This window comes from Capsicum annuum, chromosome 8, assembly GCF_002878395.1.
Source record: "Capsicum annuum cultivar UCD-10X-F1 chromosome 8, UCD10Xv1.1, whole genome shotgun sequence".
NCBI lineage: Eukaryota > Viridiplantae > Streptophyta > Magnoliopsida > Solanales > Solanaceae > Capsicum > Capsicum annuum.
Genome location: NC_061118.1, coordinates 23,192,079 through 23,206,908, shown reverse-complemented (window position 1 = coordinate 23,206,908; position 14,830 = coordinate 23,192,079).

The following is a 14,830-nucleotide window of genomic DNA, read 5'->3' as shown; positions in this document are numbered from 1 at the left end:
AACTCAGGAAATAAAGATCTGTTCAAGACGCATACCTTCCACACAAATCCCAGGAGCAGAAAACAAATGCGGATACTTAGACTTCATGTCTTCTTCCGCTTCTCAAGTAGCTTTTTCCACCTTATGTTCCTCCATAAAACCTTAACTGAATTCCTTGGTTTGCAACCAATGAACTTGTCTATCTAATAGCTCAATCGGGACCTATTCATAAGACAAAGAATCCGAAATATCCAATCCTTCCAAAGAGACAACCGAAGAAGGAGCACCAAGACACTTCCTCAACATAGAAACATGAAAGACTGGATGAACCAAACTTAAGCTAAATGGTAACTCCAACTCATAAGAAACATTGCCAACTTTCCATAAAATCACATATGGACCAATGAATCGAGGAATAGGTTTCCCCTTTTTGTCAAATAGCACCACACTCATCATGGGAGACACCTTAAGGAACACCATATCCCTGACCTCAAACTCTAAGTCTCAACGCCTAATATCCGCATAGGACTTTTGGCGACTTTGGGAATCTTTAAGCCTATCCCGAATTATCTTGACCTTCTCCATCACTTGATAAACAAAATTAAAACCAAATATGTCATCTTCTCTAAGCTCAAACCACCCAATAAGGGATCTACACCTCCTACCATACAACACCTCAAAAGGATCCATACAAATACTTGAATGATAACTATTGTTGTAAGAAAACTCCACCCAAGATAGATGCTCAACCCAATTGCCACCATAGTCAATCACACAGTCCCAAAGCATATCTTTTATTGTCTGAATAGTTCTCGCCGCTTTCCCATCTGACTGTGGATGAAATGCGGTACTCAGACTAACCTTAGTCCTCAACCTTCTCTGAAAAGATCATCAGAAATGAGACGTAAAGTACGTACCACGATTAGAGATAATCTAAATAGGTACCCCATGAAGCTTCACAATATCTTAAAGATACAACCACGCATAATCCTCCACCAAAAAAGTAGTTCGTACTGGCAAGAAATGTGCAGACTTGGTCATCCTATCCACGTTGACCCAAATCGAATCATACTGACTGATAATGAAGTCCATATTGATCACTTCCCACTTCCATTCGGGCAAATCAATTTCCTAATACAATCTTCCTGGCCTCGTGTGCTCAACCTTAACCTGTTGACACACCATACACTTGGCCACGAAATCATCCACATCCCTCTTCATGCTATTCTGCCAGTAGATCTCCTTGAGTTCATGATAAATCTTAGTTGAGCAGGGATGAAAAACATAGAACGACTCATGTGCCTCAGCCAAAACCCTTTTGCTGTAACCTATCGATATTAGGAACTCATAACCTCCATTGGTACTGTAATATACCATCACCACTGATCTCAAACACCACTACCTTTTGCCTACCAACATCACCCTTGATTCTCATCAAGATAGGATCTAACACTTGCTTTTCTTTAATCTCTTCACCAAGAGATGATCGAACCACTTCTTGCACCATCACACCACCATCCTTAGAGTCCAAGAGATGAACTCCAAGATTAGCCAAGTGTGAATATCCTTCACCAATTTCTACTTGCCTTCTTCCATGGGAGCCAAACTACCTATGGATAACCTGCTAAGAGAATCAACAACCACATTGGCCTTACCTGGGTGGTAGTGAAAACTCATATCATAATCCTTGAGAAGCTCAAGCAACCTCATCTTCCTGAGATTAAGGTCTTTCTAAGTGAACACGTATCGAAGACTTGTGATTAGAAAAGATATCCACGTGAACACCATACAAATAATGCCGCCATATTTTCAAAGAAAACACAACCTCCAACAACTCCAAATCATGAGTAGGATAATTCCTCTCATGTACCTTTAATTGCCTGGAAGCATAACAATCACCTTTCCATGCTGCATCAAAACACAACCAAGCCCTACCCGAGATGCATCACAATAAACCACAAACCCATCATTGTCTTATTGCAAAGTTAGGATTAGAGCTAAAGTCAACTTATCCTTCAACTTCTCAAAACTCCCTTCACAAGCATCTGACCAAGAAAACTTAACCTTCTTCTGAGTCAACTTAGTCAAAGGAGTAGCTATCGAAGAAAAGCTTTCCACAAACTGCCTATAATACCCGGCTAAATCTAAGAAGCTTTGAGTATTGGATGGAGTCGTAGGCTTAAGCCACCTCTTCACCACATCAACCTTCTGCGGATCCACCATGATCCCTTCACTAGAAATAATATGGCCCAAGAAAGTCACAACATTTAACCAAAACTCACACTTAGAGAACTTGGCATACAACTGTTGTTCCTTTAGGTCTGTAACACCACATGGAGGTGATTAGTATGATCCACTTTACTCTTTGAATAAACCAAAATGTCATTAATAAACACAATGAAGAAGAGATCCAAATACCACCTGATTACCCTATTCATCAAGTCTATAAATGTTGTCGTAGCATTAGTTAACCTAAATGATATCACCAAGAACTCAAAATGCCCATACCGAGTACGAAAAGCCATCTTAGGGATATCCACCTCCCTAATATTTAGCTGATGGTACCTGGTTTGAAGATCTATCTTAGACAAGAACTTGGCACCCTATAACTGGTCAAACAAGTCATCTATTCGAGGAAAAGGATATTTGTTCTTGATCGTCACCTTGTTCAACTGCCTGTATTCAATGCACATCCAAAGGGAATAATCCTTCTTGCGCACAAACAACACTGGTACACTATACGGAGAAACACTAGGATGAATAAACCCCTTATCTAGAAGATTATTAAGTTGCTCCTTTAGTTTTCTCAACTCAGCCGGAGCCATTCTGTACGAAAAAATAGAAATTGAACAAGTATCTGGAAGCAAATCAATACCAAACTCTATTTTTCTATCAGGAGAAACACCAGGAAGATCATCCAGTCTTTCTGGAAACTCATTAACCAAGGGACCGAAGACAAAGAAGGACCTTTCGAGTTAGAATCTTTAACTCGGACCAAGTTATAAAGACAACCCTTAGAGATTAATCTCCGAGCTCTAAGATAAGAAACAAACCTCCCCCTAGGAGCTATGGAACTACCTTCCCATTCTATAGCCGGTTCACCAGGAAGCTTAAAGATAACCCTACGGGTCTGACAATCCATAGACGCATAACAGGAATGGAACCAGTCCATACCTAAAATTACATCAAAATCTACCATATCTAACTCAAATGGATCCGTAAATTTCTTCTTGCTACCAACAGATACCATACACCCCCTATAGACTCTCCTAGCAATAACCGAGTCGTCTACTAGGGTAGAAAAAAAAGGATTCGAGATAACTTTAGGATCAAAACCAAAAGACACAGCCACATATGGAGTCACATAAGAAAGAGTGGACCCTAAATCAAGCAAACAATATATCTCACAAAAGAAAAGCTGTAACATACCAATAACGACATCAGGTGATGCCTCGGATTCCTATCAGGATGCCAAAACATACAACCTGTTTCGACCAACACTAGAATCAGGAGCAGTAACCGAAGGAGATGTCACCCCATCAGGTGTAGGAGTAGAAGATGAAGCCACACGAATCTTGTTCTCCCCCGTAGCAACCTTATTGACCGAACAATCCCTGAGCCGATGGATTACCTAGCCATACTTGAAGTATTTTCCCCTTACTTTCTCAAAATAGCCTCGATGAAGACGACCACAGAATCAACAAGGAGGACACGAAGAAACTGACTAACCTTCGCTTTCCTGAGATTGGGCAACTTATGCCCAAGAATTGTCACCACCTTGATGACGCCTATCTCCCTACTGATAAGGTGCTCTAGCAGAAAAGAAGCTAGAACTCCCCCACTTCTTTTTATGCCACTTGCCACCATACCTACCACCCTGAGACAGAACACCTCCTTGATAAAAAAACCTGCTTCTCTTTTCCTGCCTATCCTCAAACTCCGCCTGCTTTCTCTTCTCATCCTCAACCCGCTGTGTATGAATAGTTAACCTTGATATATCCATATATTTAATTAGCAAGACAATCTTTCTCTCTAGAATCAAATCTCTATTTAACCCAGAAACGATCTTCCTCCTTCTCGACCTCATATCAGCCACCAAATTAGGAGCATACCTTGATAACTGATGGAACTTCAAAGCATATTCCTTTACTGACATCCTCTCCTACCTGAGGTTCATAAACTTCTCCATCTTAGCTTCCCTCAACTCTTGAGGAAAGAATCGATCCAAGAAGGCATTAGAAAAGGCCTCCCACAACCCTTCCTCTTCTATATCGCCTCTATTCCTGTCCCACTCCTCATACCACTGATAAGCAACATCTTTGAGGTGATAAGATGAAAAGTTAACCCTTCTATATTAGTAGCCTGTATTACCCGAAAGATCTTTTCTATCTCATCCAAGAAGCCCTGTGGATCCTCCTCCACTTTCACCCCAGTAAAAGTTGGAGGACCCATCTTCATAAATTGACCAACCCTTGTGACCTCCGCAGACAAAGCACTAGCTGCACCCCGCTCAGCCTAAGCAGCAACCAATTGGGAAATAACATAGATAAACTGACAAAATTCTGCATTCATCACGCTGCCCTAAGGGACCTGAGGAGAACTATCCAAAATAGAAGAAATTCCAGCACCATCAAGAATAGGACCATGAGATCGAAGTTGTACTCTAGACATAGGACGTACCTCTTTAGCATTATCCCTAGATGGGATGGAAGAATTTCCTTGTTTTCTAGATCTAGGAGGCTTGATCTGAAAGACAAACAAACGATAATTAGAGAAAATTTCAGGATTGAGAACTCAAGCTTGAAGATAGAATACCAAGAAAGTGAAATATTCCTAAATGTCTTGCAACCCCTCTCTTATAAGTGTGGCTCACTTCACACCCCTAAAAGAGACTTTACTCGACATGGCTTTGTGGACTTCCCAATTGACCATGAACCTAGACTCTGAAACCAACTTAAAATGACCTGACCCTGGGCCTTATCGTAATGGGCATCCCAAGTCCAACCAAGACCGAGGACCGCCTTCTGTTACCTAACCCAACCACCTATATCCAACCTTATATGAGCTGAATTTTGAACATTTAACAAGATAGCATTTTGTTCTCATTATGACTCTGGGATAGGGTCACAACCGTCACCAACCCAACCGAGTCCAACCGTACCACACCAATTATCCAACCATACCAAACCAAACCATAGACCATAATACAAAGGGAATACCAAAACATAATATGAAAATCAATTCCAAAATATAATATGACGGAACAGTGAGAAATTATGTTTGATGATCCCAGCCCCAATATCAATACCAATGCTAAGGCTGACATCTCTACCGATACCAACCCCCAAAAGTACCACAAAGCCTCTATCCAAAAGAGTAAACAAATTCAGTTGGGATATGCCCCCAACCATGATCAAAACCAATATCCAAAATAAAAGAAAAATTTCTAAATAAATTCTAACATGAAATGATGCCTTCCGAATGGATGGAAGCTCACCACTTCAGTCCAAATATTAATATCGAATTCACATGGTAAACAAGAGTATTAGAATGGCCGGTTCCTGCATAGCATGGGTATACAACCGCCAGTAGACGGGGTTAGCGAATGATCGCTATCATGAATCTTAGGATAAGGATAAAATAATGCCAGTTATAAAACCTAGTGAAACCATCCATAATGCATACAACCATACATATATAAGTGCCGGAAAAGGGAACCAGGTTTAGCATTCATTTAAAACCTTTATAACTAGGCTGTGTAGCTTTGTCGTTCTAACCACCCACTGGCCATATGGGTTCAACTCCCCCCTGCTGAAAGGGCCCCAATACGTGTAGCCACACGATCAGGGAATATCCCATCAGATGACTAGTACATCCCCCAATATAAAATGTGACAAACGCACACGGTCATCAAGACCCCTTATATCGGTAAATATGAGTTTTCAATTTTGGTCCTCCCTGAACCAGCACATTCCATGGCTTAGCTACACACTCTGCCATTAATGCCCAATTAAAACCATGTTCAAACAATCTATTTGCCATTTATTAACCAAGGTCAATATTAGTGGTATCGTCATACCACCCCTTACTTGCAAGTAATATCCATAGCCAAACCATTTAGGTTAAAGAGACCTTAGGTGCCCTTCTAATTACCATATCAAATCCACTTGGGAGACTTCCATGTTCTCCACAATCATAACCATTTAGTATTTATCCTTTTCAAACCATTTAAATCATGCATAAATCCTTTATCTAGTTTAAAACATACAAGAGTTCCATTAAAAGAATTTAATGCCATGAACATATCTTTATAAGTATATTATCAAACATCTTGGTGGCATAATATAACCAAAATCAATTTCAAGGACCATTAAACCATTACTATGCAATCCCATTGTCCAAATCCACCACTGATGCATATAAAAGCATAAGTAAAACCATAACCAAGCATTCAATGTCAAACCCCCCTAAATAATGGTTGGAAACTATAATCATGAAATAGTAAAACCATAAAATTAATCATATAAACCATGATGAGGGAAGAGAAGCATGCCTTATATCAAAGAATTGATGAAAAAAAATCACCAAGACAAGCCTCAAAGCAATCCACAAGATGAAACCATAGACTTCTTGCCCCAAAAGCTCTTGAGAGAATTATGAGATGTTTTGGAATAGTTTTTAAGTGTTAATGAATAGAATAATAGGGTAAATAGCCTCCAAAGTGTATTAGAAGTCGTGGGTCCTAGTTAGGTTATGTAGGAAAATATCCAGAATATCCCCTCTTAAATCCCTTAAAACCCATCACAAGGATACGACTGACCCATACGAGTCGTACCCTCCTATACAATCGGTATCCACCACTCGTATCCAAGACTAAACCCTTGGATCTAACACTGTCCAGTATATGACTCATCCAACCAAGTCGTAATCATAACATACAATCCGTACCCATAACCCGTACCCCTGGCAGAATAAAATACCAGGAGGATCAAATACTGACCACTATACAAGTCCTTGATACGACTCGTACCAAGACCTACGACTCATACCCCTAAGTTGTACCAATTTTAGTGACCAAAACCATCCCACCCACTAACACTGGTCAGCATACGATAGGATCATACCACTCATACCTCAGCTTACGTCTCGTACTCATGAGTCGTATTGGGTTCGGAGAATGGATTTCTAGAAAATTTTGTAAGGGTCAAAACCCAGGATGTTTCAATTGGCCACAAAAGACCTACATGCACAGATCGTAATGCTCCATGATCGTTATAATAGTAAATAGTCATGTGTTGTATTGTTATGACTTTGATAGTTTTAAGTCATTGTTGGAAAAGTAAATGTGATTATTATATATAATATGTTTTTATTTATGATCCAATAATTAATTTGTGCATCAATAAAAAAGACAATAAAAAATTAATTAAAAAATAGCAATAGTAGTATGGTGATTATGATTATTATTTTAAAAAATAGCAATAGTAGTTTATAGTAAAAAATAATAATAAAAGTTTATAATAATAATCCCAATATGTGAGCCCAATATGTGAAATTTATCTGTGACTGTCCCATTGGTCCCATAGGTATAGATTTTTGAGTCATAGATGAAATTCCTCATTCTTCAATAGAAATAAGCCTTTTAACAATTATCTTGGAGTATCCATGTACACCTGGGGTAGTGTCTCCCATCGGACTGTGCTCAAAATCTGCACTGAATGTCTGAATGAAAATATTTTCATAAAAGTTTGTGTTTTATTTGATTCTCTTGTGAAATAAACATTAGTAGTTAAGTATTTTTGGAGTAATCGCCATGCTTTTTCAGAATTTTCTTGTCGAGGAATATGCGGATTTTCAATAAGTAAGATGAGTTCTCTAGCATCCAATTTCTCATATGTGGGTTTATTTTCGAAGTTTTCTTGGACTATAGATGCAAATAAATCTGTAATTTTTTGCTGATCGGATATATAAGATTAAAGTTATTTGTACAAAGGATGATCTTCTGGAATATCTTCCAAATGAATTGAGGAACCAATATTTTGAGTTTTTGATGATGATCCTTCTTGGAGAATTTTTGAATTGACCAAAGTTCTATTTTCGTGTTGTAATACTAGAAAATTAGAACTTGCAGAGCTATATGCAGAATTATTTCTATTACCAAAATAAGTAGGGTTTGTTCGTCCTCCGTAATATGAAGAGTTTTGACTTCGTCTATCTCTGCCACGTCCTCTGGCTATTTTCCAGGGTGGATCCATGCTACATCAATAATCAGGAATTTGATCAGCATACCATAACATACAGTCGAATAGATCTTCATAAAGTGTGTCCTTTGTGATAAGATCATTAATGACCTTCCGTAATATAAGCATGTGCATGTCCGCATTTAAAGGAGTTGCCTTTATAAAAGTGATTAAGAATTTTTGAGAGAAGAAGTGCAGAAATAGCTTCATTATTCCTTTTAATCCTATAAATATTAATCACTTAGGTCAATATCAAACTAATAAATATCATTATCAAGAAATTCGTCATGGTTAAGGAATAATTCTTCTTCTATTATACCATGAACCAGATTTTCTAAGATAAGAAAATAAATATCTTCGTTTAAAGAAATGCATTTGATAATAGTAATTATAGTTTTCTCAGAGAGGAAGTACGTGTAAGAATTCATGTTAAGCAATTAAATATTCTCGAGATAGAAAATCAGGAAAAGAGTTCTCACTACCCTTCTTATATTGTATTTCAAAATCAAAAGGGGCTAATTGAACTTGCCATTTTGCAAATATTAATTTAGAGGCATCATGTTTAAAGTCTTTGTCAAACATAAATTTAACGGATTGAGCATTAGTCCTGACTATGAATGTTTGGTCATACAAATCATCTTAAAATTTTAAAACACATTTTACAATAGTTAGCCTTTCATGGGCTACTATGGCATTTTTTTTGGTTTTCAGTCCATTTACCAGAATAAAATCTAATCAAACATTCGTTTTTGTATGGGGATTAACTTGTTTAAGTATTCCGCCATACCCAATATTCGAAGCATTAGTTTCAATAATTTTTAACCAGTTAGGGTTTGCAAGAGATGTACAAGGAAGAGATTGAACTCATTTTTTAATTAATTTTACCAAATCAGTGTGGACTTGAGTCCAAGGTATTTTGTAATTCTTTTTCAGTCTATCATACAGAGGAGCTAAATCTCTAGACAGATTTTTATAAAAAGGAGAAATATAATTAAGACTACCAAGGAATCTTTGTAGCTGTTTTTTTATCAGTAATAATATCAGAGAATTTTTTAGCAAATTCTAAAGCTCTTTGTATAGGCTCAATAGTACCTTGACAAATGTTGTATCCTAAAAATCTAATATTTGTCTGGAATAAACTTATTTTTGGTTTGGAGATGACCAAACTATGTTGTATAACAATTTGTTTAAACATATTTAGATGTTTAAAATGTGATTCAAGGGTTTTTGAAAATACTAAAATATCATCAATATAGACAATGATAAAATCCATATAGGGATTGAAAATGTCATTCATAATTTTTTGAAATTCAGAAGGAGTATTTTTTAAACCGAATGGCATAACATTCCATTCATACTGTCCAAAGGGGACATTACAAATAGTTCTAGAAGTATGTTCTTTATCAATTTGAATTTACCAATATCCAGATTTTAAATCAAATTTAGAAAATATGTTAGAATCATATAATCTAGAAAGTAAGTCTTTTTTATTCGGTATAGAATACCTAATCCATTTTAAAACTTTATTCAGAGGTTTATAATTGATGACTAGTCGAGTCATACCCCGTTCTTTTTCAGTTGCATTATTGACATAAAAAGCAATACAAGACCAAGGGGACTTCGAAGGTTTTATAATACCCTTTTACAAAAGACTATCAATCTCTTTTTTACAGAATTCTACTAACTCTGTATTCATTTGACAGGGTCGAGATTTTGTGGAAATTTTTTCTTCACTAAAACCATCTTCATAAGGAAAAGAAACAATCTGCTTCTTTCAATTCCAGAAAGCATTTGGGTAATCAGAACAAATATCAACAATCAACTGATTAGAAATTATTTTTATTTTTTCTTGGACTTTTACAGAATTTAGTGTATCAAGAATATTAATACTCATCATTTCTAATTGTAAGAAATTGATCTGCTTTTGCTTCATACTAATAAGAGCATTATATCTCTTGTTACAGGATCAGTAATAAAAGGATAAGAGATTTGTTTATTTTTATAGGTAGCCTTAAAACTATTTGCATCAAGATGTGTATAAGGATAAATAGCATTTATAAAAGCTATTCCTAAAGTAATAGGAGGATATAACTGATTTTTACCAAAAAGAAGAAATGTGGAATGCAGACTTTATTTCGACATAGATGAGTATAAGACAATTTATAGTTGATGTCAAGACTATGACCAGATGCAGACTTAATTATGTGAGTAGTTTTTTCAAAATATCTGGTTGGAATTAAACCTTCTTGAATGCAGCTGACATCAGCACCACTATCAATCATAGCAATATTAGTGATAGAAAATTCTCTATTAATCAGAATAGTGCAATTTATATACCATTTATGAGCAGTAACTAGTTGCATCATACCTAAGAAATAATCCCTTTTCAAATCCTCTTTTAGACTAAGTTTATCTATTTCAGAATTTTCAGAATTTTCAAAATCCTTTTCTTTTCCTTTTGAAGTAAAAGAAATAGTATTTTCAGGAATGTCAGGAATCTTTTCTTCAATTTTCAAAATCCTATGATCGGAGATCATCTATTTTTGTTTTAAAGAACTAATTTCTTTCTTTAATTTTTCAACTTCTATTTTTAAATCATCAAAGGTAGTATCTCTACCTGGAGTTTGACTCAACGCAAGACGTCGATTAACCTCAGCTAAAGAATAAAACATATGATAATTATCATAAGAATTATCTTTAGAAATACTCGCAGTATTAGTAGAAGTTTTTTGAGTAGAAAAATTAATGATTTTTTCAGGTAGTTTTTCATCTGTAACTTTCTTCAGCAATTCAAGGACATTATCAGCAGTAAGAGTTTGAATATTTAAATCAAGATCTTCCAATTGCGCTTGAAGTTTATACATCATTTCATCACAATTACAAGTATCATTATCACAATCACTACATTTATTAACCTGATCGGGTTCACTACCAGAATTAGATAGTTCAAAATCATTTTCAGATATAGAATCATATCAGATTCAGAACCAGAGGAATATAATAAACCATAGACTTGGTCATGCACTTCCTCAGAAAGTCCTAAGGACTTGAGTTTTTGTAACTTGCAGTTTGGAGCTATATGACCATATTGGTTGCACCTATAGCACTTGATTTTTGCTAACTCTCTTTTGGATCTATTTTTCATAAATCTGGTAGACTTACGATAGGATTTTATTGTTTCACGCTCTTCTTTGGTTCTATGCCTAGAACGTTTCTTTCTATAGGATTTATCAGGCTTAGAATATCTTTGGATTTTTCTTGCTAACGGTTTATCCATACCAAATTATTCACAAAAATCTCTTAATTGAGATTTTTCTTTGAGTTTGTCAAGCTTAATCTGTCTGGCTAATTTTAGCTCATTGCAAAGGGCTAAACCCTCTTGAGTACAAGCTACAATAAGCTGACCATAAGTTTTTTCTGAATACTGGACCTCACCATAAGATCCTCTAAGTGTTTTTCTAACTCTTTCAGCAAATAAAGGAGGAAGACCATCAATGAATTTTGCTTTCCAATGGTCATACTTACTTTCGGGTAAATCCATAACTCTACTAAGAAAGGTGTCTTTATACCATCTAAATTCTCCTAAATATTTGCATTTTAAACCATTAAGAAGAGTTCTAATGTTTTCATACTGATTGGTAAATCTACCTCCAAAATGTTCAATAATTGTAAGCATAAGGGTATAGACAACATCTGGTCATCCTGCCCGAAGCGGTCGACCTAAATTGTCTTTTCCTGGTTTATCATTAGTGGCATTAAAAATAACTTCGCGTTTATCATCGTCTAGAAATTATCCCACCAGCCTCGAAGTTGACCAGTAAAGCCCACAACAACAACAACAACAACAGCAATAACAACAATAACAACAATAATACATACATATTAGTAGGTGGCAGTAGTAATATATTATAATCTCGATGGTTTCAAATTATTATCTCAATTCAAATATATAAATTATTAGGTAAATGCATCTCACATTTGAAAAAAAGTAACGATAAGAATCAATAACAAACTAATCTTCTTGACAGATTAATATGATATCTGAAATTTGAATTTGAATGGAATGTGATTTGAAAGAGGGTTTGAGCTTCTCAGCCTCTCTTTTATGTACCCCTATATCATAAATTTTATTGGTGAATTTGTTTACTGCATTGTTTACATTCTTTATTTTAAGAGTTATATTTAATTTAATATTTTTCTTTTTTATATGCAGAAATGATATGACTTTTCATCTTTATCTTCCTCAACAGTCCACATTCATTGATGTTATATCTATCTACTTTTTAGGGTAATTTGTCTCTTACTATAAATGATAATACCTTCCCAGAAGATAAGAAAAAAAATTGATAATAATTGAAACAAAGACTTCGATAAGTAAGAGATTCATAGGTAAATCAATTTTATACTAATACAATTTCTACTGTCTAATTTGTGAAGAAGTATTCTTGAGAGCTTATTATGATTTTTAGTGATAATTTTGTCACTACTATGACTTGAAGAAGAGATAAAGGAGAGTGAAGAGAAAAAAATGACATATAATTATAAAAATAGGAGTTCTGTTGGTATAGTTGACAAAGGTTAAGTTTTTTTTTTTTTAAAATATGTGTCGGATATTATTGTTCCACATTTTAATGTTGTTTATTTCATAGTTTTTTAATATTTCATTCAATTGTATGCAATTTCTGATTATATGATTTTTGTATTTAATAAGTATCACATCCACATATTTATTTTGTTAGGAGGATTAAAAACAAATTTATAGACATGTAGATATTTTGATTGATTTATTCTCTTTTAATTGTACTTGAAAATTTAAATTTATTTATAAATTTTTTAGTGATTTTAGTCATCATTTAATTTCATAATTTAGATAAAGAAAGTAAAAAATACAAAAAAAATCATAGACTAAATATGTAAGTAAGTAATACTTAATCAATATCTTTATTTATATTTTCAGTAATATAGAATTATAATTTAAATAAACAGCTAGTATCTTTGTTTATATTTTATATTGATCAACAACAATAACAACAAACCTAGTGTATTCCCACGCAGTGGAGTCTGGGGAGGGTAAAATGTACGTAGTTCATACCACCACCTTCGGAGAGGTACAAAGGTTGTTTTCGATAGACCCCCGGCTCAAGACAAAGAATAATAAACAAATTCACAATAAAGCATGAAACAAGATGGAATTATATTTTATATTGATAAGAAATTATAATTTAAAATAAAATATAAGATACATCTTAACAACGAAAAAATCATGGGCAATGAATAGAAACTAAGATATAAATTAAGTTTCTGAAAGTGTTTTTTTAACTACAACGAGTAAACTCTTATATTTTCATGAATTTATGATTTTAATTCAACATTAATACTCAATAAATGTTAAAATCATTACGAAATTCCTTTAATTATTAGGAAAAGTAAATATTTTTTCCTGAATATGAGTAAAAAGAATTAAAATTAAATATGAGACTAAATTATATTTCGAAAGATGTGAAAGTGTTACTAATTTTAAATGGAGACAGATTCTGAAAAGAAGATTATTTTGGAGTCTTCTTCTAATCTACATGTATTTTGTTATGCATAACAAAATTTATCAATTCTACTTTCTATATTTTGAGATAAGAGATAAAAAAATTCAACTGCTTATGCATGTAATACAAAAACTAATTTTAAAATATATATTGAGATTTGAGAGGGTGGCGGGGTGGGGGTGGGGGGGTTTAGATTTAAATTATAAATAATGTAATAAAAAATATAAATAATTTCTTTCATACGGCTAATGATTATTACTATTTTTTGTATAGATTTAATTTGAGATAACGGGATTGGTTTGGGGTTGGGGGGGAGGTAGAATTTTTATTGAAAAAGTTGAGGGTGGGGTGAGGTGTTAGGAATGGACATGGACGTGGAGGTTGGGTAGGGGTGAGAGTGTAGTTTTTTTTTTTTTTTTCACATTTCATTGACATATAATATGATAGTTCAATTTTGTGTAAGGTGATATGATTTAACATGTTTGAACAAGATATTTCAATAGGAATGATTAGAAATAATATTTGAATATTATCCGAGCGGGTATGTATACTAGTTTTACTTATAACTAATATTAGTATCTGAGTGATGTGTGGATAATATTAAAAGAATATTAAATTTACACATTTGTCAAATTAATGGACATAAGATTTTCTTTCTTCTGACCAACCAACACTATTGAACTATGATTCCATTGAGGTTGATTTGTTAGTGCTTACCCATCTTTTAATATCACCAATTGTTGGCTATTCAAAGTGTTGTACTCAACTTTCTAGGACTTTTTTCACTATTTATATTACTTTAAACTTATTCTTTTTACCAAATATAAAAAAAAAATAAAGAGAGAAAAAGCTCATATATATACCCTCAAACTATTGAAAATAATATTCAAATGTCCTCCAATTATATTTTGGGGTTATTTGTATCTTTGTCATTTAACTTCGGGTACGTATATATTCTTGAGCTATTGTAAATGGTACGTCTATATCCTTTAGTTAGATGGCGCACACCACGTATCCTCATTCTAAAGAAATTAACTCATTTTTCTTTAGAAATTATCCCTTGGCTTGTCG